Source organism: Numida meleagris, chromosome 2 (assembly GCF_002078875.1).
Source record: "Numida meleagris isolate 19003 breed g44 Domestic line chromosome 2, NumMel1.0, whole genome shotgun sequence".
In the NCBI taxonomy this organism is placed as follows: Eukaryota; Metazoa; Chordata; class Aves; order Galliformes; family Numididae; genus Numida; species Numida meleagris.
The window spans coordinates 20,504,098-20,530,517 of NC_034410.1; the positions used below are offsets into that span (position 1 = coordinate 20,504,098).

Consider the following 26,420-nt stretch of genomic DNA (forward strand, 5'->3'; position numbering starts at 1 on the left):
AAGCTGATAAATCCAATACAGAGAGAGAGAATGTCCCAAAATCAAGGTAGGCCTTACTCTACTACCGACGATAAGACGGCTGGAGAGCGAGGTGCTGCCAAGACGAGAGACGGCGGAAAAAGGGACGAGGTCTCGTGATCTGCAAGTTTTTATACTGCGAGCTTTTATCTTTTCCCTCCGGCTGGAAAATGGTAACAGAGGAGCAAAGTACCGTGAGGACTGTAGTAGTCCTTCTCTTCTGAGAACCAGATATATCCACTACATGATGTTATGATGTGGAATACCAATAACCGAAAATCACAAAACCATGACACTGGACGTGGCTCTGGGCAGCCTGGTCTAGTGGTTGGCGACCCTGCACTCAGCAGGGAGGTTGAGACTTGATGATGTTTTAGGTCCTTTTCAACCCAGGCCATTCTATGATTCTATGATTCTGTGATTTCAAGTGTTTTCTTGGATGTTAATGCAAAACCACAATGCAACTCTCAGGGAAGGGAGGAAGGGAGAAAAGAGTGTACACATGTAACAAGATGTGTATACATTTTTGTGTCTGTCGTGTTGATGAGATGCAAAGCCTCTAGTTCACTGATTTACTCTGTCAATGTGATGTTGCTGCCAGTAGTGCTCTGAGATCAATCTTTGAAATGTATACGGATGTCTCCATTGGCCTCGAGAATGTGTAGATATGTCCCCAGTATTTTTTGTAGCTAGCGAACATTATTCTTGAAAACCTAGCTTTGCTACAGAGAAGCATTTTTTGGGTAATGATTTTAGCGGGCTAGGGATTCAGCCAATGAGATGCATCTGTCTTTTGGAACAATCGTAGATTTACTACCAGCTGTTGGTGAAGGCTGCTGGAATCAACACAGATTTGCTACTGCCTTCAGTTGGATTGGGAGTTGGAAAGTTTAACTGATGACTGTGAAAAGCTTGCAAGTGCTTACCTGGCATCCTGGTTAATGTGAAAACACAAAAATGTAATTTGTTTCGTTCCTCTATTGCTTCCAAGTGCATCACTGTAACGTAGTTCTGAGCACCTGCAAGAGAATTCCCCTGCTGTTTCTGAAATACCACTTAAAGCTCAATGATCTGTGACTTCTAAGAAAAATGACGTTTAAAAACATTACTATGCGTACACAAAATCTATGCATCTCCTCTTAGATATTTTCCTAACTCATTAAAAAAGTTTCTGAAGGGCTCATTTGTTTTCCTCTCCATTTATGTGATAAAGAGTATTTTACCGTGTTAAAGTAATTGCATATACTGAAAGTGATATTTATTGGTTTATAGTAGAGTCATTAATGCATATGGGATTATCAGCACTGCATAAACTGTCTTTCCATGGTGTGAATATTTTTTCCACAAAAATAATTGTTGAAAATATATGAGTCTGTATTACTGTGTATTTGTGAGTGTATGTGTGTAGGAAGAAAATGATTAATTATTCTGGAAAGCAATTGCAATATTACTACAATGTTTTTCTTTCTTCATGCTTCTCAGATTGCCAGACAATTTAGGAGATGTGTACTTTGTACACGCCTGTATGCAGATAGCTCATGTGGACAGATCAATTGTGGTAGTATCTTCTTTAAAGTACAGTGGCTTAAGCTATGGAAAGAATCAGTTAAACCTATGGATTTATCTTCTAAATTTTGAATATCTCCAAGTGACGGTAACTTTATCAGTCAAACAACCTCCTACTGTTATGAAATCTTGTAAAGGAAAAGATATTTTTATTTTGAATTTAGCCCTTACAAAGTGACTTTGATTTTCAAAGTATTTCTGGATTTACTGTTGAAATGGAATCACGCTTGTATTAGTTTGGACACCAGATTTTTTACTCGAATGCTTGGATTACATATACATTACTACCACTACTGTAAATATTAAAGCCCCAAACACTGACCTTTCCAGCTGTTCCTACTTTTTTGCTTCTGGTTTTACAGCTGGAGTAAGATTTGTGTTTACAAAAGCAAGTCTTTTATTCCCACATCCACGAGTTGGTCTCATAAACGCTGTTATCTTTTATTTATGTCATTTAGATTCTCAGACCATTGTGATTCTAATGCTACTCCTGTCTTATGAATTGTTACGTATGCCTTACTAGTCAGAGTAAGACATACGGAGGTGATAGTAAATACAAAAATGCAGGAATTGCAATGTGAGTAGCAGATAATTTCTGTGCTGTCATTTATGGCATCTCCTCTGTGAGTCAGCAGCCTTCCTGCTGATACAGTTCCCCTCATATGCCTCTGCTTGTGTTGTCCAGCCCTCTGTCCTGCTTTTTTTCTTTCTCCTTGAGAACTGCTTTGGCACTGCGACCTTTTGTGTGTGCATTAAAAATAGCTCGAGTAGAAACAGTGAAAGTGCTGCAGACCTTTTAGCTTGGGGCTCCAATGGTAGCCTCAGCTAAGCAGTGGAATGCATTGAAATCCCTATTTCTAGAAAAGGAATCAAGTGATGCATAGAGCCAGGAATAAAGATAAGGAGAACGAAAATAATAAAAATCATAAGGCTTTCCAGGGTGAACTGGAGGACCTAAAGGCTGACCAAACATTTGTCAGTGTACAAAAGCACAGTGTTCTGTTCTGCAAGATCTTTGTGTAAGGAATAAGAAATTCAGCCCTCTTCCACTCAGGACAGTGGTTCTACTTATGGAGTGTGTGTTTAATTCAGAGACTGAATCAACTGACAGTATTAGTAAGGTATTTTGTTATCGTATATTACATCTTACCTGGTAAATAATAACACTGGATTCGTGCATGCAAGCACTACTGGCTGTCAGAACAGTGGATTCTGTGGCTTTCTTTGCAGTTCTTGTTGCAGAGGTAAAGCACTACCCATGATGTCTATGGCCATTTGTTTCTGCATGAAATCTGTGTCACTTTTTTGGTATGTTTTGCTAGTAAGATTGAAGAGCAGCGTGGTTGTGTTGACTCGCACTATGTCTGGAAATGGGCTCTTTTTGGCACACTTAACTGGGCAGTTAGTTTTTAATGTAATTGCTTTAATTTAGTTGAGTCCTGCTTGTGAATTAAACCTCACTTGCAGAGGGTTATGCCATCTCAGTTAACATAGGAAGTTTGTTTCTTTGAAGAAAACAACAAACTAGTCAGATTCTGCACTTTCATTTGAAAAGCTTTGTGAGCATCCCCAGGAGGGGGGCTGCACGTGAACTGTCGATGGGCACACTAGAAGCTGTTTCAGATAGACGAGAAGCTGACTGATAAAGCTTTCACTCCTTGCAGATAACGCAAGGATGTTCCTGCTCTGTTGATTAAGGTCAGGGTTGGCTTGGCCGTAACCTGATCTTCACTTATCTCAAAAGGCTGCAGTCTTCTGACACTGTTGAGGCCTTTGAACTGCACAGTCTGGGATTCTCTGTTACTGCCATGCTTCTGTAACGCCCCATCTAATGCCCCATTTTTTTCAGTTATATGGTAATCAAATTTTCCTTTTAAATAATCTTCTGATTTGAAGAGAACTCAGCATCTTTCTAAAATTCTTCAAACACTTAATTGCTTCCTATTTAGCTTTATTTCTTTATTGCCCAAGTTCCATTATGAAATAGTAGCAGATGAATCAAGCAATGAAAGATACCGTATTTATAGTGTTCATTAAATAGGGCATTACAATTTTGGTTTTACAGAAATACAGAGCAATTTACATTGCATGAATATATTAAGAAGTTGTTTAATGAAATGTACCATCAGACAAACCTGATAGAAACACTGAGCCATTGGACTGTTTTATGGTACATTATTGAAAAGTTTGGGTTGTTTTTAATTTAATTTTCAATTTCTTATCAAATGTTTTAACCAAGGAGTATGGAATTTGGCTGTAGTACCTTGTAATACGAATAAATTTGTGTAGGCCAGAAAAGATGACTTTATTAATTGGCTGAAGGACTGGTCGCATGATAATACTTCTATTTCGTTTTTTTTTTTTTTAAAAGACAAAATTTTAGAGAGTATTTATCATGTGTCCTCATTCTGTTCCATTTACTTTATTTCTTCCATCCCAAAGGAAATAAAATGCTGTCATTTGGTGTGATAAACAGTAAGATGAAGGAAGAGAATCAGTCTTTACTTTTATTAAAGATGACCTACAAAGAGATATTTCTTCTAAACTGGGCTTCTACCCTTTTTTGAGATGTAAAAGGTGAACTGAAAGATTTTTTTTGCACTTTCCTCCTTTCTCTAAAGAAATAAAAGCAGTTTAAATCCAGCTTTTTAATAGCCAAATTAACTTTTATTCAATGTTGCCAATCTCATATCCTTTCTGGAGGCTACTGGGGAGCGGATAGCCACATATAACTAGCTTGGGGTAAGTAGAAAACATGGAGGCGGGTGTGTCATGGGCCTTCCTTAGGTTCCTCAGCCAGGTCAGAAGTGTATTTTTTTTCTCTGACTTGCCAGCTTCAGTGGAAGTGTTTTTGAGAATGAATATGTAGTGCTCCACAAGAGGTGTTTTGTAGGTCTGGTCTCTGGCTCTTTTACACGTACATATGTCTGTATGGCACAGGGTGAACCGGTCATTTTTAGGCAAAGATAATGTTCTTTGCTGTGTTTAAAACATGCGTGTTTGAAAGCAGCTAGGTTTCTTTTGGCTGAAGAAGGGATCTCAGTTTTTTTTTTATGTTTTAAAAAAAGAGTTACAGAACGTACAGCAAAGAGCTTACCATACCTTTCTCACCTCTTGATATAACTTTATGTGTTTATGTGAAACTTCATTTTAATAGCACTCTTGATCCTTCTTAGATCATTTATATAATTCATATCCACTCATCCCTTAAAGTAAGAGCCCTCCCAAGGACATGCTGAAGACTGGCTTAGGTTATATCAAGGTTGTGAGATTTCCTTCAGAAGAACAAAATGAAAATATTTATGTCTGAAGGGCATAAAAGATTGTAAGCCCCTGGTTATGTGTTATCACATGTACCATAGTGACAGTTCCGAGACTCTAAATTATTGTGAAGATTACTTAATATATTATTTTAAAAGAAAAAAAAATAATCTCCCCTTTGAAGATTTTGATTTTTGAAGGTCTTTTTGAAGATTGTGTTTTTTTGGTATCCACTCTTCTGCCTAAGCCAGCCAGCCAGCCAAAGAAGCACATCTCAAGCATTATCCCTCTACAGAGCAGCTCAGTTACCGCAGACGTGATGCTCTTCGTGGCACCATTCAGCCTCCTGTTCACAGAGCCAGCCTTGATGGCGGCAGGAAATTATAATCATCTCTCTGCTTATTGTTGCTCCTGTAATGAATCACACTTTCCATTTGGTCTGTCAAATTCAGATAGTCAGTGCAGTTACATTGAGAGAAAAGAAAAAACTGAGCTTGATGTGATGTTTCTGTCGTGGGAATTACTCATGTTTTCAGAGCAAAGAAGTAAGAAAATTCAGATATATTTTCACCTCCTGAAGAGACAGCTATTTCTAAATGTTATTAAGGGGACAAGGAGCTTTCTATTATGTTGCCATGTGCTTTAGCATCATCTCCATTTTTACTTAATTGTAAGAAACAGATTTCTCCCGCTGACTTCAGAGAAAGGAAACCAGCTGAAGGCATCAGGTTATCAATGCATTTTTGCCCATGCAGAAATTCTGGCCACATCGGTCACAGGGGAGGCTTCGTAGAAATTAGCCAAAGAATAAATTGGATTTATTGTAGTTCATTCTGGTAAATTGCATGTCAGTAAGTAGAAATTGCAAGCCATGAAATTGCAGAGAAACTGCAAAAACAAACTGAATATGATACCGGAAAGAAGCTACAAAATCTAGCTAGAGAGATTAATAGAAATAGATTTCCAGTGTTAATGAAATATTGTGGCTGGAGTTTTTAATTCCTACATTCGCAGCCTTTGCTTTGGTACAAAGTGAGAGGGTTTCTTTTGTCTTTCTCATTTTGCAAGAGCTGTTAAACCTTATATTACAATGTATTTTCTGGGTGAGCTTGCTGATCCTTAGCCTGTACTTATCCATAATCATTCTTTGATCTTTTGGTATAAGAGGATGTATTTCTCTTTGGTGCTTTGCCAGAAAATCACTGCTAATGGATTTCTGGTGTGCTAGAAATTTTGCAGTGGGAACAGATATAATGGTGTTCTGAAGGCCTGCAAGTTTGTGATGTGTTGCTGCTGGAATTAGGCAGCTACATTGTACTTGTGCTTTGTTCTTCCCTTTGCCTCTCTCCTTAAATAGACTGTGGAAACACAAAAGAATGCAGCTGATCACTTCTTATTGAATGTGCTTATTTTCCATGTTTGGTGGCATGACCAAGGTTATTTTACAGCTGTGAATCTGACATACCAGGAGCAGATAATAACGACTTTATGCCATTCCCTTGTTGTCCAGGTTCTTGCATGTGTTTTTGGAGGATTTGAGCTGTGAAAGTCTTCCAGTTCACCTTCATTGCAATCCTGCTTCATCTGAACAGCAGAAACAAATCACTTTAGGCCCAAACATCCAGATCTGCTGCTTGAGGCTATTTCTACACTTACTTATGTATAGTTGGGCCAAAGAGGGGTGGATTAGATCTCAGGGGGTTGCAAAGGGCACATCACTAATGTCCTGGAGACCTCCTTTGTACTGACCGCTAATGGGTGACTTGTACAATGGGAACTGAGATATTGCCTGTAACAATGGTGGAAACAGTGAGGCATATGTTCCTGTAGCTTTATATGAAACAGATTTCATGTAAGGATGAACAAGGGTGGAAACTTCACATCTTAAACTGCAATACAAGTTAATTCTGAAGGACTCCAAGCACTCTTGGCTTCTGTTGAGTTTTTGGACTTTGTATAGAAAATGTCTTCAATCAAAGAAAAAAAAATAGGGCAATCTTTAGATAGTTTATTGACATATATTTATCTCTGAATGATTGAGATAGCCTTCTTGTTGGTCCATTCTGTAAAACTGATGGATTAGACCAGAATGGTTCCACTATTAGCTAACTGTATAATTCAGCTGGAAATAGGTAGAGAATGTCAGAAAATCGAAACAAACATGTATTTTCTGAAAGCTCTTCACAAGTAGCACAGGTATTAGTAACTTCAATAACCTCTCTATCCTTTTCTTTTTTTAAATAAACATATGTATGTGCACCCACACACATATGTATACAGAGGTTTATTTCTGCTCTTTCTCTCTCATTACAGAAATGTCTGCATTTAAGACTGAGTAATTCTAGTGTTGCTCCTGCTCCTAGCAGTGGCATGGAAAGACAGTTTACAGCAAAATTGTCTAGACATTGTCTGAGTGTGCAGACTTTAGAGTGATATAGGCAATGCATATTTTGGACTTGGCTTCTCATAGGGTAGATATACTGGAATACCTACAGCCTAGCAGATTTCTTTCAAGTTTTCTGCTTAAAACTTCTGTCCCATCTTCCTCCCCAGATAAACAGATTGTGTAAAGGAGGCACTCTGGCACTTGAAGAAAGTGAGATCTTAACTACTATTTCTTTTGCAGATAAATGCTAAGGGGTGGCTTTTTTTTTTTTTTTAAGCTGATACTCTGCTTTTATTTTGTTTTCAGCTCTTGCACCTTGATAATCATGTAGATAATTCCCAAGAGCAACTAACATTTCTCATGAAAACAAACATGAGAATAACAAGGCAATTACTGCTTGGCCTTTGCTGAGCCTATCATAAGAAAACATTTGGCTTTAACTACTCTGGTTTAATATAATATGACTGAGATTTATTTATTTATTTTTTAGTTCTTTCTGCACCTCTTTCTGTCATGGAGAAATTAAAGCAGCAACATACAGACAACATGTTGACACTTTACAGTACCAGCAGGAGCAAGAAAACTATACAAGCTGACCATCAATAATGTGGACATTTTAATATAATTTTTTTTGTCATATTGAAAGCACCTCTTGTTGCTGATAATATAAATTCCTTCCTATGCACACAGAGTGAAGGAAGACCACCATGGTGCTACCTAACTGACAGCATGGGACATAGGAGAATGGTTGGCAAAGGGGCAAGTCATGCATAGCTCTCCATACCATTGACCCACAAGTCCTTCAGTATTTCTACACACAAATCTGCTTGAGAGTTCAGACAACTTGTGGAGGTATTAATTCTCGTGCTGTTTCAGTTGTGTCACTCCAGCAGAAAAGGGGAGAAGATGGTAATGGGATTGCACTTGTGGACTGAGTGTACCCTCAACAAGTTTGCTGAATGACACCAAGCTGAATGATGCAGTTGACACAACAGAAGGAAGGGACGCCATCCAGGGGGACCTGGACAGGCTCAAAAAGTGGGCACATGAGAGCCTAATGAGGTTTAACAAGGCCAAGTGCAAGGTGTTGCTTTTGGGTCAAGGCAATCCCAGATACGAGTACAGACTGGTAGAAGAACTCATTGAAAGCAGCCCTGTAGAGAAGGGTCTTGATGGATGAAAAGCTGGACATGAGCCAGCAGTGTGCTCTTGCATCTCTGAAGGCCATCTGTATCCTGGGCTGCAGTAAAAGAGGATTGGCCAGCAGGGCGAGTGAGGTGATTGTCCCCATCTACTCTGCCCTTGTAAGGCTGCATCTGGTGTACTGCGTCCAAGCCTGGGGCCTCCCATACAGGAAGGATGCGAAGTGGTCTGGAGGAGGTCCGAAGACTATCAGAGGGCTGGAGCACCTCTCCTATGAAGAAAGGTTGAGCGAGTTGCGCTTGTTTAGCTTGGAGAAGATTCCAGTGAGACCTCATTGTGGCCTTTCAGTACTTGAAGAGAGCTTACAGGCAGGAGTGGGACCAACTTTTTCATGGTGTGATAGTGATAGGACAAGGGAGAATGGCTTTAAACTAAAAGAGGGAAGATTTAGGTTAGATGTTAAGAAGAAGTTTTTTACTTAGAGGGCAGTGAGGCACTGGCACTGCTGCCCAGATTGCCGTGGATGCCCCATCCCTGGAGGCATTCAAGGCAGGTTGGCTGGGCCTTGGGCAGCCTGAGCTGCTGAGGGACAGCCCTGCCCATGGCAAGAGGTTGGAACTGGATGGGCTTTAAGGTCCTCTCCAACCTAAGCCATTCTATGATTCTGTGAAATTATGCTTCTGCACTTGGAGAACTGCTGGCTTTCAGTTCTGCTTTATCCAGACCTAGTAACTGATTTTTTTTATATATGTTGTATTTTCCTTGTTTATACTTGTATATAGCATAAAATAAATGTTAGATGTCAAATTTTGCCCTTGGATGAACATTAGTAGTTCTGGTTGACTTCAGTGGGAGCTGCAGGCAAAGATCCTAAAAAAAGAACTTGGCCTTGGATCTAAAATCCTTTTTTGCTGCGTCCCATGTTCCAGGAATGTGTACCTCCCTCTTGTCAAAGTGCAGCAGTTACCAGCATTGCTAACCAGTCTCTTTCAGTTGTCCTTGGAAAACCAAACAGGAGGAGCTAAATATTTTATGGGGCTGAGAGGCCAATGTTTGAGACCTCAGTCCATGCTTTCTCAGCTACCACCTAACCAAAGAATTTATGATTTTGTAAGAGTGCGTGGAAAATTAATGCCCTCACTAGCAATAGAGTGACCTTAAACACAAGCCATCTGTAGGAACTGTTACATCTATGCTTACTGGGGTAGCGTTAATACTGCGATAGTTTAAATGCTCTCTGTAATTTTTAAGCAGCATTTTTATGCATTGTTAATGTATTGGAAATGTTTAGCCATATTTTCCCCAGGGTTTCTGAATGTCACTAACAATCACTGCTGTGGATCACTGTTTTTATGGAAGGGAGAAGGCAGAATACTGAGATGGGAGAGGCAATTCCCAGCTCTTCGCAGCAGAGCGGAAGTGAAGAATCCTTTCCCCTCCTTAGACCATATGGCAAACAGTTTTCCAACCCACTACAAAGGAGCCATGATACAAGGGAATTTAAATCAGCCAGGCAAGGAGCAGGCCTGAGGAGGGAAAATCAATATACAGGAGACCACCTAGGGAAGCTGAAAGCTGCATTAGGTATTTCCCAGCAGATTCCGGTAATGATTTCATGCTGTTGTAGAGTGGGATTGCCTGCTTGCTGGTAAACTGGGTACTCTGCTGTCATTAAGCTGAAACTTGAGAAAGAAATGTTCATGTGTTTTCAAAGTTAAATTTCCCCAGTTAATGCGAAGGAGAATTCCCAGTACCTGATCAGGACTTGGACAAAAATCTCCACTCCAGCTGGGGACTCTGTGCAGTTGGCTGCAGAATTTGACTTTCAGGCATGATGGTTGTTTAATACGTATAGCAAATCAAAAGCTTTGCAAAAGCCCAATGTTTGGAGCATTGTACTGGGATGTGAGAAACCTGATTTGATGTTCCTTCTGTAAATCAGCCTACGTAGGGATTTTTAAAACAGGTCTATTAGGTGTCTTGTTTTCTTAGGTGTCCATTAGTGATTTTAGGTTGTACTGTGAGAGCTGGTACTGTGTAGATGTGAACATGATATGAAGAAATGCTTCAGTGATCTGTGGCAGCTCCTCAAGGATGAGGCTGATGGCAATGTCAGTATGAAGAACAAGGAGGATTCACTGGTAGAGTGACTAAGAAAAGTTGCATGAAATTAGCGAACAGACAAACTTCTGTTTATGAATTGCTGTTTTTTTTCCTTCTTCCCTTTTCATTACAGATACCACAGCTAAGCACTGAAATATAATTGTCATTACTCAAACTCTCACCTTGATTTACTAGTTTACAAATAAGTGGCCACATTCCCAATTCATATAACCCATGGATAATAATGAGATTATTTTAATGTAATATCAGAGCTGGTTTTAGTGACGTTTGTCAATGTCACAGTTTTACTTTCATTGTCCCTTGGTATAATCATCAATGAGATATTAAGGATTGTCTCGTGACAATTTATCATGATAATATTTGTACATTACAAAGTGTTTTCACATAGATGATTTTATGGGGTTAGAGATCCGTAGAAGCCCTGTTTATTTCATGCAAGATGGAATAGGATCGTCCATTCACCTTTGTGTAAAGCAAATTTTCTCCCTTAATACTAATTTAATGTCTTTAGAGTTACCATTTTTGTAAACAAAAATGTATTTAGAATTTTAGAAAAAGTCTTATAAGTTTTTAAGTACAAAAAATAAGAATTAAAATATGAAAGACAGCACTAAAATAATGGCTAACATTTATTTGCAGTGTGTTTTATAGGAATACTCCGTTTCTATTGTCTCAATACAAGAATGCTGTTTCTCAGAACCCAGAAGAAAGTAACTTTTAATGTTCCTTTTTAGTGTCTCCATTGCAGAGATTATTATCGGCGATACCTTCTTCAACTTCAGAAACCCAAAAATCAATCTGCAGGTAACATGTGGTATCTGCTGCTCTAAAGGGTTACGGTACTCTTTAGAGACATTACTCCTGTACCATTCTGCTAAAGTGCTGCAGATCATATTTCTGTATTCAAAAATTGGAGATTTCAAGGTGACCCTAAAGGTATATTTATACACAAATATTACTTTTTTCTACTCTCTTGTGTCCTTAGCCACTGTTAAGTTTAGAAGCCCCAGCGCTCCTTCCCTGCATACTCTTGCACTAACTTCTGCTGCTTCCCACAACTTGGGGGCTGCTTCTGTACTAAAGGAGATGACACTATAACAAGGCAATGATTTAAATAACAAATCACCTCTCACTACAGGGAATAGCCTCTATGCTTGAAAGCTGGTGTTAGATTCTCCTCAGTACATAAACATCATCGTTATCTTAGCAGCAGCCCCAGCAGTGTGATCCTCACCATCCTCTCAAATTATTATTTGGCAGTTATTTGTTATATATCTTTGGTTTTGCTGGTATTTCTGGGCTATCCACTAGGATGAAATTGAATCTAAGTTTTGGGATCCCCAGCATAAGCTGCCCTTTTCCCTTTCATGATGTTTGCCAACCTTTTCCTCTTCCCCCTTCAACTCCTTTCCCTCTTGTGTGTTAGAAGCTACTGCTGACAAAGTAAGCATAGCTGGTCCTACCCAAAATGGGCTGCTCTGGAGTTCTCCTCCAACACAGGACCTGGCATATGAACTCACCGGCTTGTGAAATACTCCTATATTCTGGTTTCAGCTCTGTGCCTATGTTTTGCAGCAGACATGGACAACACTGTAGTTTGTTGGGTGCTCGCTTGCGTGCATGCACTTCTAACACTGGATTACGGACCTTATCCAGCTTTATGATGCTGAGTGGGTAAGCTTTGTACTCAACATATTTTACATAAGACAATTTTCAATCACATTTTTTTCCTCTTGATTGACACTTAGATCTGTGGAGCTTGTTCACCCTGATCAACCTGTGGTTTTTCACCTCAGGAGGTCTGTTTTCAGCTTAATGTATGTGGAAGTGCATATGAAGCAAAGGTGTGTAATTCATTTCCTCTGTGGAAAAAATTGCACCTGCTGATGTTCATCAGTGCTTGCTGAACGTTTATGGAGACCAAATAGTGGATGTGAGCACAGTGAGGTGATGGGTGGTGCATTTCAGCAGTGGTGATAGCAACAGTGGGCCACCTCTGCTGGTACACGTTTTTATGAATGTGGCATGCAGGCTGTTGTTCATTGCTGGTGAACATGCATAGCTAATGATGGTGGTGTTGAAAAATAGTGTTTTGTAGCTGAGAATTTTCTCTATCAAGTAGTGTTATTGTGCTCTTTGTATCTGTTGTAGTTTCCATGGAAATAGATAGGAGGCATTAATTTTGGAGTGACCTACATATGATAACCACGGTCATTTCTCAGGTTTTGTATCCCTGCCTGTGGGTTTTCTAAAATGGAAGCAACTGAGAGCGCCACAGTAAAATGTTTACATAAAATCAGTTGAACCTAACTGTTCTGTGGTAGTATGTGGATATTAGGATGTAGAGACAATCTGGGGGAAGTTTTATGTCACCATGCATTTGAAGCCCCTGGCTGCATCATGCAGAGACTGTTGAGACTGGATTGAACCAGGGGAAATGAAACTGCATGAGCACATCCAGCCTCTTTGCCTTTCTGTTTCATATCAGCAAAGCCACTGGTACCAAATTATGCAAAACCCAACTTGCTTGTGCCAGTCTGATATGGTGGTATCAGATCTCCACTATCATCACTTTTAACTTTCAGAATGCAACCCAGACTTGGGTTTCAGTGTGTGGTAGGTCTTTGCTGTGGCAGTAAATCCTGGGTACTTTTACATGAGTTAAAGCAACAAATGTAAAGCTGAGAATTTATTGAGTCTTAACAGTCAGATTATCTTTTAACATGCAGTCCTTTAACAGCTCATTCCAAATTATGGTTTGGCAAAAGTGATATACAGAAATGATGTCACATGTACCACCATCCCTGGGTTATGTTCACTCATCCATGATCACCACGTATCCTCATTCAGTGTCCTGGGGTCTTTGTCAGGAGTTTGATATTAGTGGTGGTGGTTTCTTTTTCATCAGTGTCGGTTCCATTTAGGGTTAATGTTATTCACCACCTCATCTCTGGTTTGAGGCCAGCTGGGCGTGTGGAGAGGTCTTGCAGGCTGCTGGCTATGCAGGGCCCGTGGCCTCTTGCTAGTGATGGCCACACACTGCCAGTATTGCCTGTACAGGTACTATGTGTTGGTCTGTCTCTGGGAGAAGGGCTACCTATCTCATGTTGAATTTTGAGGTAGGTAGAACACCAGCTGTATTTTTAACTGAGTAACCCGCCTCTTCTTTTTTTTTAATCTCCTTCTCTTCCTTGGGAGCAAACATTTACAGACACTGTGTAATGCAGTATCTAAAATCAGTACCTAGCTGAAGTCTGGAAATATGGTTAAGACTAAAATCAACATCTGCCAGAGCTAGTTTTTCTTGCAGGGTGAAACAGAGCCTTTTTGCTCTGATGTGTGTAGTCTTTACATGAGGATTGCTGTTTCCTTGTGTTGGAGGTCAGCGCTACTGCTGTCATGAACAGGAGGTTGCTAGGTACTTCCAGGCCTGTGCTCTCCTGGACTTCAAGTTACAGATGAAATAAGGAGTTAGGTTCATTGCTGATTCTAGATCGGCCTTAGACACTTCTAATTCCTTCCTGATGTTATGGGCTTTAACATATTAAAGAGTGTAAGGTACTCACCTATGTGGAATGTGAATGCAAATCATGGGGGTTGAATACAGAATCTCCAAAAGCAAAGCCTTTAGCTGTGTGCATCTCAGGACCTATAGCAGTAGTAATTTGCTGTTTGAGCTGTGCACAGAGACCAGTAATATGCACCCTCAGGAATGAGCTATCTTCAGACACTTTGATGGTGAAAATGGGTGGGCATATGTCAAAGACAGCTACTAAATTGAAATGAAAATGGGAGAAGGCTGTAATGTCTTGCATGCTGAAACAATCTGTGAGGGAAGCACTGTGGCTTTCAGCTTACTGCTTTTCCCATTTTCCCTTGGCGGGTTAGAGCTATTTTTAAACTCGGTATCTTTTAAATAATGCATAAGTTAACAATAGAGACTTATAGTACTGGAAAAAAACACAAATGAGTTTAAAACAACCCAGAAAATCCTACCCTGACTGCTTCCAGGAGGGTCTCTGAGACAAACAGAGTACGTGTGTCTGTTCTGTTTCCAGACGTCTTCTCCAAAATTCCATTTTTAGAGCAAATCTCCTGCCTTTGAACTCAGATCTTTCATTTACAAAGCGCCTTCCCAATCAAAACAACTGAATAAATACTATGACGAGAGAAGTACACCAATTTGTGGGCCGTATGTTTTGACATAGCACAGCCCAGTCTGGTTGTACTTCAGCATCTTTTTGTGTCAGGAGCATCAGGAAAGCCCTTCTCTGGGAACTGTATGCATGAATGGTTTGACTGAACCGTGCAAGTGTGGCTTGATGTGCACTTTCAAGCAGCACCAGATACTCAGTCTATGTGCACAATGGCTATTCTATGCATGGGGAGCTTAGGCACCACCCCGATGTATGCATGTGAAAATAAATACAGTACCTGAAGCACTGAACAGTTGCTCCAGGAAAGATGGTAGCAGGGGTAGTTAAGCCTGTTTGCAGTGGCCACGCTTTGTCTGTGTGGATGGCACGCATCCATGGAGTGGGATGAAGGGAAAGCAGTGGCTGGGAATGTCATCACTGCCAGAGCAATTTATCTGGCCCTGGCTGCTCTGAGAAAAAGGGTTGCAGGGACTGAGCTGCTGGGTGGATTAATTATCCTGGCAGCTCACAGAATTTGTAACCTCTGTGGTCATGAGGACAGTGTAAGCAACAGAAGCCTCCGCTTCTGCGTGAACCATGCCAGGAGGCAGGAACAGCAGAACTGATTTCAGTTCTTCTTACTTGTTTACCTCAAGTGGTCCTGCATCTAAGCTGGAGGAGACAGCCTGGTCTGCCCAGGGGGGCACACACAGGGAGCTTGCAGATACTGAAATTAAAGACACTGAAATTAAGAATGTAGCAGGCGCTCTGGGTCAGCCGCTTTTCTCATATCATCTGTCTAGATCTACTTTTGCTAATGAGATCTCTAACTGAAGCAAAGGGAGAACATCTGTTTTCAGTGATCTTTTTGCCTTTATTTCCTGAAATGTGAACTCTAATGATCTTAAGGGGAAAGGAGAAAGAAGCACAGAGTATTTAGGGAATTGGTATCAATCATGTAATTTTATTCCCTTTCACTTGTGTCAAATGCTTTTATACCATCATGTAGGCAATAATAAATATTCATGTGGGTGGAAAGATAGCACTTTTTTTTTTCAAGTACATTTGAAAATAATTTTCACTTTGGTTGTCTGAAAAATTCCAGTTCTTTGCTGTTTTTCAGGTGCATTATTTTAATACTTTTTGAGATGTTTTGGGTGAAATAGCTAATTGGAACTGTTTTATTGTCAGAGTTCTCTTTTTTTCTCTCTTTTAATTTCAGGAATTCATAATATAGAAGATGTTTGCTGTTGAATGACTTCGGAAGAGAAAAGTTATTAATGAATATCTGCCATTGAGGCTTTAATGAGTTACAGGATCTATAGAAATGAATGGTCTACCAGTATGTTAGTCATAGTCCAGTAGTTGATAAAAGTGGAAAAAATAACCATCAACCTGATTGCCACTACAGGAAGTACTTGTAAGAATAATATTTGTCATACCTTCTTGTGTGAATTCATTGAATTTTTAACTGGATTTTTGGATGGATGATTGACAGCAGTGAACATTTGTGATATCTGGTGAATTTATGGAGTGATGTGTGTAGCACATGAATTTTTACAGGATTATTGCTCATGGTGTCAAGGGGAGAGCTCTGAGTTTTAGGATGAATCTGGGGAGAGTTGCAAAATGTAGTATTTGGCGAATAAGGGCTATAGTCAGGAATATGTGAGCCAAGTACAGTGCCCTTTGTAGATGTGAAGATTCCTTGAGGAGAAGGAATTGATCTGACTTCATCCTACAACCTATGTTTTTGTAGGATTGCACGTATGCATCTCCTTTGAGTATTTGTCCACACATGCTACTGCATGTGCACTTCAAACAGTGAGTGTAGATGGGCTGTGTATTTTATAATCCCACAGGGTGCACATGTGTCTTGTCTTTCCTTCTGTTGCAAGCCTGAGGCCATAAAAGGTGGTGCATGCTTCCTGCTGCGCCTCTCATTCAGTTTTGGCGGAAGACCACGTTTTTGGATTCCCATATGGTCTGCAGCTGCTCCCAGAGTCCCTTCTTTCCCTCCCCTCCACTGCCCCTTTTCTTCTTGTATTGGAGTCTTTCAAAGAGTTGCACCATCCCTTTCTCCATCTTCTTGCTTGCAGACTTCTTGCTGCTGATGAGGTGACACATAATGGTCTTCTGGTCTCCATCATGTAGCCTGCATGCAGAAGTGACACTGCACTTCGGCTTTTCCAGGTTGTCTGGCTTCAAGTTGGAGCACTAACGATTGTTTAGGTGAACTGCATCTCAAGGTCAAATGTAATTTGTAAGATTTTATTCATTTTATGACCCAGGAAGATGCTTTAGACCAGAATCTAAGTTAACCCTGAGAACAAATCCTTGCCCTCACTGTATGGTTCCAGAGTGCAGGCCCATGCACTAAAGCTCTAAAAGAGTGCATCCCTTTGGGCTCTGAGAGTGTCTGTGGGGATGTTTCCCAAGAAAGAAGACCGTCCCCAGGATCATCAGGAAGGCTTTATTCCTTTTTTTTTTTGCTTCCCAGATTCCGTGATCTTGGAGGCTCATGGCAGTGTCTATTTTCAGGAAGCTTCTCTCTCGGGGCATGGTCTGAAGTTGATATGGATGAAAAACGTGCATTTCAGCAGACAACGCTGTGGACGATTTTACACCTATACTTGAGCCAGTGCCTCAGCCTTAATTCATCTGCTAGGGTTGACTTAGCATGGCATCTTGCGTCTACTGGGTCTGGCTTCTTCAGTGGTACTGTCTTGCTTTGATTAATTAGTTGGGGGGATTTATTTCATACAGCCTTTCTGTATATATGTAGACATACTTTAAAAAGTTATTTTTTCTAATGCAGATTAAAATAAAACCTGCTGTTTGTGTGTTTATTTTTTTTTTTAATGGAAAACCTTCTAGTCCTTGGAGATCTCCGAGGTTCAGATCCGCTTCAGAGCCCCAGCCAGCTCTGGTCAGTTCATGGCAGAAATCTTCCTCTGGCTGTAAGACAAATGTTCAGAAGTCTCAGCAGTTTCCGTTGAAATTCTGTCTCATTGGTTTTGGAGCTGTGTGAACTGTGCTGTGAGCTTCTAAAGTAGACTTGCTAGTGATAACCTGTGTTCTCATCAAAAATAAAATAAATAGTGATATAAAGATAAGATGGATTTCCAAAATCTTACCTAACTTACCAGCTTTTCTGGAAAAAAAAAAAACAACAACAAAAAACAAAACCTACAAAGACGTTTGGGATTTATGTTGGCCATAGTTTCATTTTTCCTGGATGGATGAGAAACAGAAAGGAAAACAAAAATATAAAAGTACTGTAAGAGTTTTTAAAGTCTTGCCTTAAAAATAACAAATCATAATTTAGAACATTTTAAACATTTTTAATGTAACAAATGAATATACCTGTGTGCTTGTTATTCTTTTGGTTGTATTCTTTTCCTGAAAGCATCCCTTTTTCTTCCTGAAAAACATTACGTTCTGTGTTTCATTCATTTTCTGGCGTGCTCTTACTACCCAGTCACTGACTTTTCTTCAGTCACAACATAGGGTTCTTCTCTGCACAGCTCTGAAAAACTTTAATTTGAGACAAGAGTATTATTGTGCTTTTGGAAGTGATATTTTGCAAGTCTGGGATAGTAACTTATGATTTTTTTCCATGTCCTTTTATAAACCCCTATCAATAGTTCTGCTAAAATACGCATTTGTATCCTGGCTAAATCGCTGGGGCTCAACTGGCCAAGTAGCAAAGAATAATTGCTTATTTTGAGTTGTTTTCCTATTCTTTACAACAAGTTGCTCATTCAGGAAAGATGAATAAGATTCTATTTCGGTGTGTTTCCCTTACTTAAGTATCTTTGAAGATTGAAAAAGGAATTGCTCGGGGAAGAAAACCCGTTTGGAAAAAACTTGTTTAACTAAGGGGTCTGGTATTTTTATGTTGAATTACTACTAGTGAATGGAAACGATAGTGATAAAGGGTAAAGCATGTGTGTAATTTATGGTACATGTACGGCATAACAAGGATGGTAACAAAGTAGAACTTTGCGAGCATTCATCCTATGGTCCTTTTTGTGTTTAAAATATATTGGGAAAAGAAATGAAAGGACTCCTGGGATACAAAAGTATTATATTTAGAAATACATATCACAGCAACATAGTGGAGAAAAAGCCTTTAAATATCTGAACTGTGTTTAGATAGAGGAGAGGGAGAATGGTGGACAGACAGCCTAGGAAGCTTCCTTCGGCTTCAGGGCTGACATGCTTCAGAGTGGTGATGGGAAGAGGAGGAGGGAGTGTGCTGTCCCCTGGGGCACCTGCCAATGCAGACCGTTGCTCCTAGCTTTTGGAACTTTAGTCTGTCTGCACCTCTTGTCACCCTTCTGAGGTGACAGTGTGATAGTATAAACAATGCCTAGTCCTTCCCCTGTTGTTTCTGTCGAGTGCCAGGCTGGGGGTCTGCCTTGCTGCTGAAGGAGCGGTTCCTGTGCTCTTCTGCACACCAGTCCGTTCAAGTAGCAAATCCCAGTCTACATTTCCATAACAAATGTCACCTTCTGTTTCATTTTCTCTGAATGAGAATAAAGCACACATGTGATTCAGGCATGCAACCCTACCTATGCTCATAGACACATTCTTGTAATCTGAAATTAAGCTGACATACGTGGTTGTGTCATCTCAGAGGATTCACTTCATTCAGGGGCTGAGTGCCCTTGACTACCGCTCATTTAAATGGGAATGGGACATCTTCATTTGGTGCAAGTTAAGACTGCCAGAACTGCAGTATCAACTTTATGTCTGAACAATACCTGAATCCCATTTATAAGAATTTTATTTTCTAGCAGCTTGTGGTACCTGGAATAGCACTTCGTCAGCCCCTGCTTTTCAGTTACCTCATTCTAAGTTGAAAACATTTCCTCTCTTTACCTTGCCCTTAATGTGTGCTTTCCGCTGATTATATTAACTCTGCAAATGCATTATTTAACTAAAGAGCATTTTAGGCTGCAAGCTGTTAAAAAGCATAATAGTATATCAAAGGCTGCTTAAGTTATGGGAGAATGCATTTAATATTATTTTCAGTTTGCTTAAGTAAATATTAGTTTTCTACTATCTTGAGAAATGGTTTAAGACTTTTATAGAGTGTATCATTGCATTTCAGGAATTTTCTAGTGCTTGTGATGCGAGATTGAGTTCTGTTTAATGTGGTTTAAAAACAAGTGTTTCAATACAAAATATAAAAACATTTGGATAGTTTCTGTTATTCTGTGCACCTACATGAAATGAGCTTTGCACAGGCTGCAACTCTCTGTGAGAAGTTTGTCTTTACCCCAGAGACTGTATACCTCAGCGAGGAGAAATTCAATTGTGTTTAGAAAAGGGCTATGCTCTGTTAAACTTTGTTTCCCTTTAAAATATTTCATAAGAAGTGTAAGATAGGTCAGCAGGTTTTAACGATGACAAACGCTTCTTCTAATGCAGAAGTGGTCTTTGCTCAGCTCTTATAACCCAAAATACTCAGCTGTTGTGCAATGCCTGAACTTCCTTTAAGGCGACGATATAGATGTTGGCAGAGCTGGAATCCATCCGTTCTGCAGTGTCACTCATCTGCTGTTTGGGTGTAACTATGTATTCCCACAAAGTGAGTTCCCATGAAACTCGGGTGTCTTTCTAGGGTTCCCATCCACACAGTTCCTCTCTTGTTTTGAACGTTTTCATGCTTATGTATTTTTCTCCTGAATTTCCTATCTCAAATGCTTGATCTGTATTCTGTTGCTTAAACAGAAACAGGCTGATTTTCAAAAGTGCTTTTTTAACAAAAAAGGTGAATGCTCAGTGGCTTGAAATATGTCATGTATAGATTTTGGGGAGAAAATGTCAATCAGGGAGCAAAGAAGAAAGATAACTGACAGTAGGTCCAGGAGACCTGCTTTGGTTTAAAGCAAAGCCTACTACATCTCAGATATACAGACATTTTCAAGTTAGTCCCTTCCTTGCTTCCTTTGGTCCAATGAATCCATTGTACAGCAGAGTGGAAATGATGGAATTGTTGATGCCAACCCCAGAATAGTGTGAAGAGCAATGATGAGTGCACACTTATTATAGAAACAAGCAAATCAAGGCTGTGAATCAGAGTATACAGGACAATGTGAGTCTTTCACTATATGTTTTGAAAATAAGAAGTGCTTCATCTGTTACAATTCTGATGAAAGTTTCAGTTTGGAAAAGTTATAGGATTTTTTTTTAATACGATATTTATTGAAAAATTCCTGGCCAGCACTAAGAAAGGTCATATTTGCAGGGCATCTGCGGTGTCTCAGACATCTAGATATCTGTTCTCGTGATCTGCTTCTCTGGATACTGTGGAGCAGAGTTATATGCATCTCCACACGGCACTGGTCTATAGGGAAAACAAACATAAAGGGAAAAAATCTTGCTAAGGCTTTCCTTAAATGTAGGCACTTCTGAATTGTCCTTTTTATAAAGCAATAAATGTTTCTAATTACGCCAGTCGGTGGTGAGATTGCATCACCTCTCCCCAAGCACTGTTAACTGTGTGCAGAACCAATTAGCCTGTAAGGAAATCATCACTGTACGTGTCTTTGTGATTTAAGAAACAGCTGTATTTGTTTTGCTAACTTTCATTTTAATACTCCAAATATTAAGATAGAATGCTGCGGATTTCAGTCATCTCAGCAATCTTTAGCAGATGCGCTGAAACTATTCTTGTGAAGAAAACATTACAGGATTGATTCATTGCTAGTATCTCTGTAAATATGACTGTTTTTGTGAGAGAAAAAGGAGTCTATGGTGGATATACATATAACCCTGTAACTCTTATAACTTAATAGCCATGAGCATCCTTGGAGGTTGATTTGCTTTAAATTTAGCTCAGTGTTAAATTCTACAACAGTGTGGAGCTTTTGGCAGGCTTTTCTTGTCCTGCAAACCACATGAGCCTCCCTGATGCTTGCACATCAGTGCATTGCACTGTGGAACTTGTGTCTTCAATTCAGATTTCATTTTAAGTAACACATGACATGTTAGAAAGCTTATTTTTAGAAACATAAATTATTTAAAGAATTGAGCAAGGTTCTAGAAATATGTAGTAAGGAGGATAATGATGATATCCTTATACATTTCTGTGCTAAAGAGGAGAATGCAGTATTGAATGTATACTCATCAGTGTGAGACTTAATTACAAACAGTAGTGCTGTTTATTTAAATCAGTGTTTGCAAAATCGTGCATGCTGTTGCTTAAAAACCGATGAGCACTGTTTTAAGAGGCTCTTGAGCTCTGCACTGAGGCCCTGGTTTGTCCTCCCGGGGGTGTTCCGCACCTGGCTGTGGGCACAGTGAACACAGGTGCCGAACCAGGAGAACGATCTCCCAGGACCTCTGCCCCAGGAGTCCTGGGCTCCTGCAGAGGTGATTGGGGCGGGAGGCTGCAGGGCCATGCCTTGCCCAGGGGATCAACCCTCTCTCTCCACACACTGTGCAGAGGGAAATGCTGTAGGGACCAGACTCCTAGTCCTGCTCACCATTTCCACATGGCTCAGCAGAAGAAAGGAGTGGGGTGGGATGATGTGGTGGATTTCTTTGTCTCTTTACAATGTCCATCCATACCCTTGCTCAGCTGCAGAGGTTCCTCTAGGACACCAGGTTAGCTCAGGCTGAGGAGCTGGGGTGGATCCCATGTTAAAACAATGTCAGCACATTGCTGAGATGCCAAGCAAAGATGACAGGAGATCAGGAGATATGAAAGTAGTTTTCTTGTAGAAATGCTTGGTCACATTCAAACTCATCATTCGCTGGAGCAGAACTTTAATTATAAGCAGCTCCACGCTCAGATGCCGGTCACAGCTTGAGTCACCTATGTGTGACCACAGCCCTGGCTGGCCAAATGGCTTTACAAGCACTGGGCTTTGCAGGCCCCATTGGCGTGCTGTGCTTTGCTTCTAATTTCTGGATGCATGACTTACCCTTGTGTGTCCAACCTGTGCTGGGTGAAAGGAAAGAAGTGCAAAAGGGACAGTGGCATTGGGAATGCTGCTGAGCTCCCTATTCCCTGTCCCCTTGCCCAGAAATGGTTGCACTTCTTGCAGCCAGAGACCTTGTGATGAAGTGCTGTAGAAAGAGGAGCCATTCAGGTGTCTTAGTAAAAGACGGTGACAGAATACATTGTATTGTTGCTCTTTAGGGCAGTTTTTTTGTTCTTTCATGGCTTTTTACTGCACTACATTTAAATTGCTGGCTTGCATCTTTAGACAGATCTCTGTCATTTTTTTTATGACAGAGATCTGGCTTTGTGAAAATTAACTCTAACTTACTTTTTCATCTCAGTTACATTCAGCTGTTCAGAGAAATGTTGATTTGGAACTCTTTGGAGGAAAATCAAGGTTTATAGCAGAACTGCCAAATATATTCCTACTCTCTTATGTGTCTGGTAGAATTGCTTTCATAGTTGCGTCCTTTAATTCTTCCTGCAAGAAGTGCTTTGCCGCCCAACATTCCAAACATAACTGTTTGATGCCATAGTTGCCAAATTCCAGGGAATATAATTCTCTGAGTCTTCTAGAGCTGAGATGCCCAGTGCTCAGCCTGACCTGCAGAAAACAAGACAATCCTGGAAAAAATTCCTGGAAGGGGTAAGTGACCTTTGAATGAGGAGGTCAGTCCTTTGAGAAGTGATAACTGAAGTTGGTGGGCTGAAGTATGAAACATAACTTTTTGTCCTGAAGGGAATACTTGTCACTATCTTAGAAAGCTATCCTGATTTTGTAAATGAATATATAAGGCATATGTGAGAGGCTACAGGAAAAGACAGAACAGCCATAAGGATTTGTATTATGACAAAAGGAAGATTTTGAATCTCTGGCAGCATTAACCCCACTTCAGAGAGGTCAGTAGTAAGCACTCTGGAGGTGTAGGGGTGATGGTTTCAGTTTAAGACTGCTTGGGAAGAATGCTTCTTGGACCAAAGAACAGTATGCCCTGAACAGACCCTGCCACCTTACAGCTAAGGGTACATTCCTTCTGCTGCTCAGGTGGCAGAATGAAATGTTGCAGGTGGTTTATTGTTGAGCATGCCTGAATAAAATATGTCCAGTTCTGAAACTGTCTGTTAAGACATTAGACACATCAGTGAGCATGATGGAGAAAGCAATTTGGTTTGTGTTCTGAGTCTAGAGAAGTAGCATGCAGTCTGCTATTTTCTAACTGTAGGAATTTAAAGCTAGATTTCTCCAAGCAGAGAATTCTGCAGTAGATCAGTTTTGATTTAGGACAGGATAGCAATGGAAGATGAGAATAAAAGGACATAAAAAGGAAGGATATAAATAAAGGATTCTGAAAGATGAAGGAGCAAGAGTTGACAAATAAGTGAATTTGGATGTGTAATGCATAGTGTATTGCTGACAGACTCCTCCCAGGCATGTAAAATATATACTGTATACTTTTATATGGATATGTAGCTTAAAGAGGATCTCTCTCTCTTATATATTCTATATATCACATATATTCTTTTATTCTATATGTATATGTATATAAGAAATGCACTGTAGCAGCAGAGCATCAGTCAAATGAGTATTTCATTTCATAGGAACGAACCAGCTACAAAGCTTAAGATTTTGTTTATAACTTTGTTACCAATCCATGCACCAGAGGAGGCAGCTAGCAGAGAGCTGCTGAGTGCTGGTACTCTGTGCAGCTGTTCTGAGGTATGCAACGTGAATATGAACCATCTATTTAAAAGCAATCTTGTGCCAATATGTGGAAAATAGTTTGCATCAAATAAGCACAAATGTATTTTCCTGAGTTTCCATAAATGTCTTTGGATAGAGAGGTAATTTTAAAATATCAAGTTAATGAATTCATTTTATCTTAAGGGATCAGTGACAACAGTTAAGCACAGAAGAAATGAAACTGCGTCATACCAATGCCCATCTGTCCCAGTATTGGCGATGAAAGATGCTGTGAGAGAGCACATGGGCTCTGCCACGTTCTGGGTCCATTCCACTGCCGCCTCCCAACATCCATGGCACAAAGAATGCCAGGAGGCACATCGCTGCCTCATAGTATCTGTTTGTGAGCCTGTTGCCTGTGATAGTCTCTATTCCCTTTTCTCTTTCTGAGGTACCTTTGGATACTGTCTGCTCGAGCAACCTCCTGCGGAAACGTGTTGCAAAGCTTGGCAACATGCTGGTGGCAACATGTGTACTACCTCCGTTTTAAATTAAACCTCTAATTTCTTTAGGTGTTTCCTTGATCTAGTGATGTGGAATTAGGTGAATAACAGCTTTGAGTTGATTTTCTCTATGATACACATAATATTGTCTACCTCTGTCTTGTCACCCCCTCCTCACCTTATCTTCTCTTAACCAAACTGAAGTGCCTTTTGAGCTTAGAGAGGATGATTTACCAGTAGGTAACACACAGGGAGGCCAAGGATCCTGCTGGGTCATCAGCAGTGCCAGAGACGTCTGGCAAACCAGACAGATCCTACTTGGAGCAGTATTAGCAAATGGATTTTTTGTCTCTCTGAAGCTAGCTGTCCTCCTGCATTGTACATGGCAAATGAAGATTGATGACTGTTAGGTTGGGGAGCTGTGATAATTCCTTGGACGGTGGTTAAGTGATTGGTGTTGTCTCAGCACCTGGCTCCTGAGGATTCAGTGGTGAAGGGTCTCTCGCCTTCCCAGTCTTCATTCATTTTTATGATGAGTGATGAATTTTATTTCACAAAGCTCTGTGTCATTTGTCATCTGTGGATGTTCTGTGAGATTTTCCTGGTAACGCAGACTGCTTCTTCAAGAGACTGCTTTCATCACTTCTCCTAACTGTGCATTTTGGATTTGTTTTGCATTATTTCAGACTGCAGCTCTGGGTCACCCACAAATGCAGCTGAGACCTTTGACTTCTAATCCAGAGTGTGCTATTAAAGCATACCTTCTTTATCAAAGGAGAGAAGTTACGGTGCTAGAGCAGGTACCTTTCATTTTAGTTTCTTGCTCTGGAATTTGACTATCATTCTAGATATTTTTCACATCATGACTCATTTTTCCTTAGCCCTTATACCAATGACAGGCTTTTTTTTTCAGTGTCTTTGTAGCTTCAAACCTGTTTCTACCTTCCTGAAGTTTTAACAGATTGTCTCCATTAGAATAATTTTTAGAAAGTAATTAATTCCTAGATTTAACGTTTACGATCTTTTCAATTAAAGCTGTTTTTAGGAAAACCCTCTTCTAAGGTTCACTCGAGTTTGTTCTGTGAACAAAAACAGAAGTAGAGGTAACCATTTTTTCTTCTGAGCTCCTTTCTGAAGCATCTCAGGTACCTGCACAGTTGATGGTTTTATTTAACAATAAAAAGAAACATCTCAATAATTTTTCAATTAGTGTGTGCTAATACTCTCTAATTATATGAAAATACACGCAGCTCAGAAGATACTTTTCTTGCTGATTACTACACAAACATTTCTTGGGGCACGAGTGACATTTCAAATTTCAGGATAAAATGCAAGTTATAAGAGCAGAAGCAGGTAATCACAAGCTTAAGGGGGCAATTTTCCCAAGTGCTTATGAAAAAATGACAGCACAGCAGGGGCACGTTTTGCTGTCAAGAAGGATGCGCATTTTAGGATGGATGTGTTCAGCATTAGTGCCAAACTATAAATGCAGCCTCAAGAGATGCTGAATCCTGTGCTGGTCTTCCTTGGCATCATGCAGAAATGGGAAGCAGCAGCATGGAAATGCTGTTGGGCAGCAAAGGGCAATGGGCTGGGGAATAGGAGCATGGCCAGGGAGAGGGGACCTGAGGACAGAGGAGGT

General features: G+C 40.2%; 1 protein-coding gene and 1 long non-coding RNA gene across 12 annotated transcripts in view; one reads left to right on the forward strand and one right to left on the reverse strand.

The window, feature by feature from the left end:
* Window positions 1-26,420, forward strand: part of ADAM22 (ADAM metallopeptidase domain 22) — a 111,520-nt gene that overhangs the window by 8,855 nt on the left and 76,245 nt on the right. The window lies entirely within an intron of this gene.
* On the reverse strand, window positions 17,472-24,623 carry LOC110393873. 2 transcript variants are annotated; one of them, XR_002435240.1, is made up of 3 exons: window positions 24,528-24,623; window positions 18,001-18,171; window positions 17,472-17,592 (listed from the first exon to the last, which is right to left on the reverse strand). It is a non-coding gene; the product is annotated as an uncharacterized LOC110393873 (long non-coding RNA). The 2 variants fall into 2 exon arrangements; XR_002435241.1 differs by having other exon boundaries at window positions 17,472-17,706.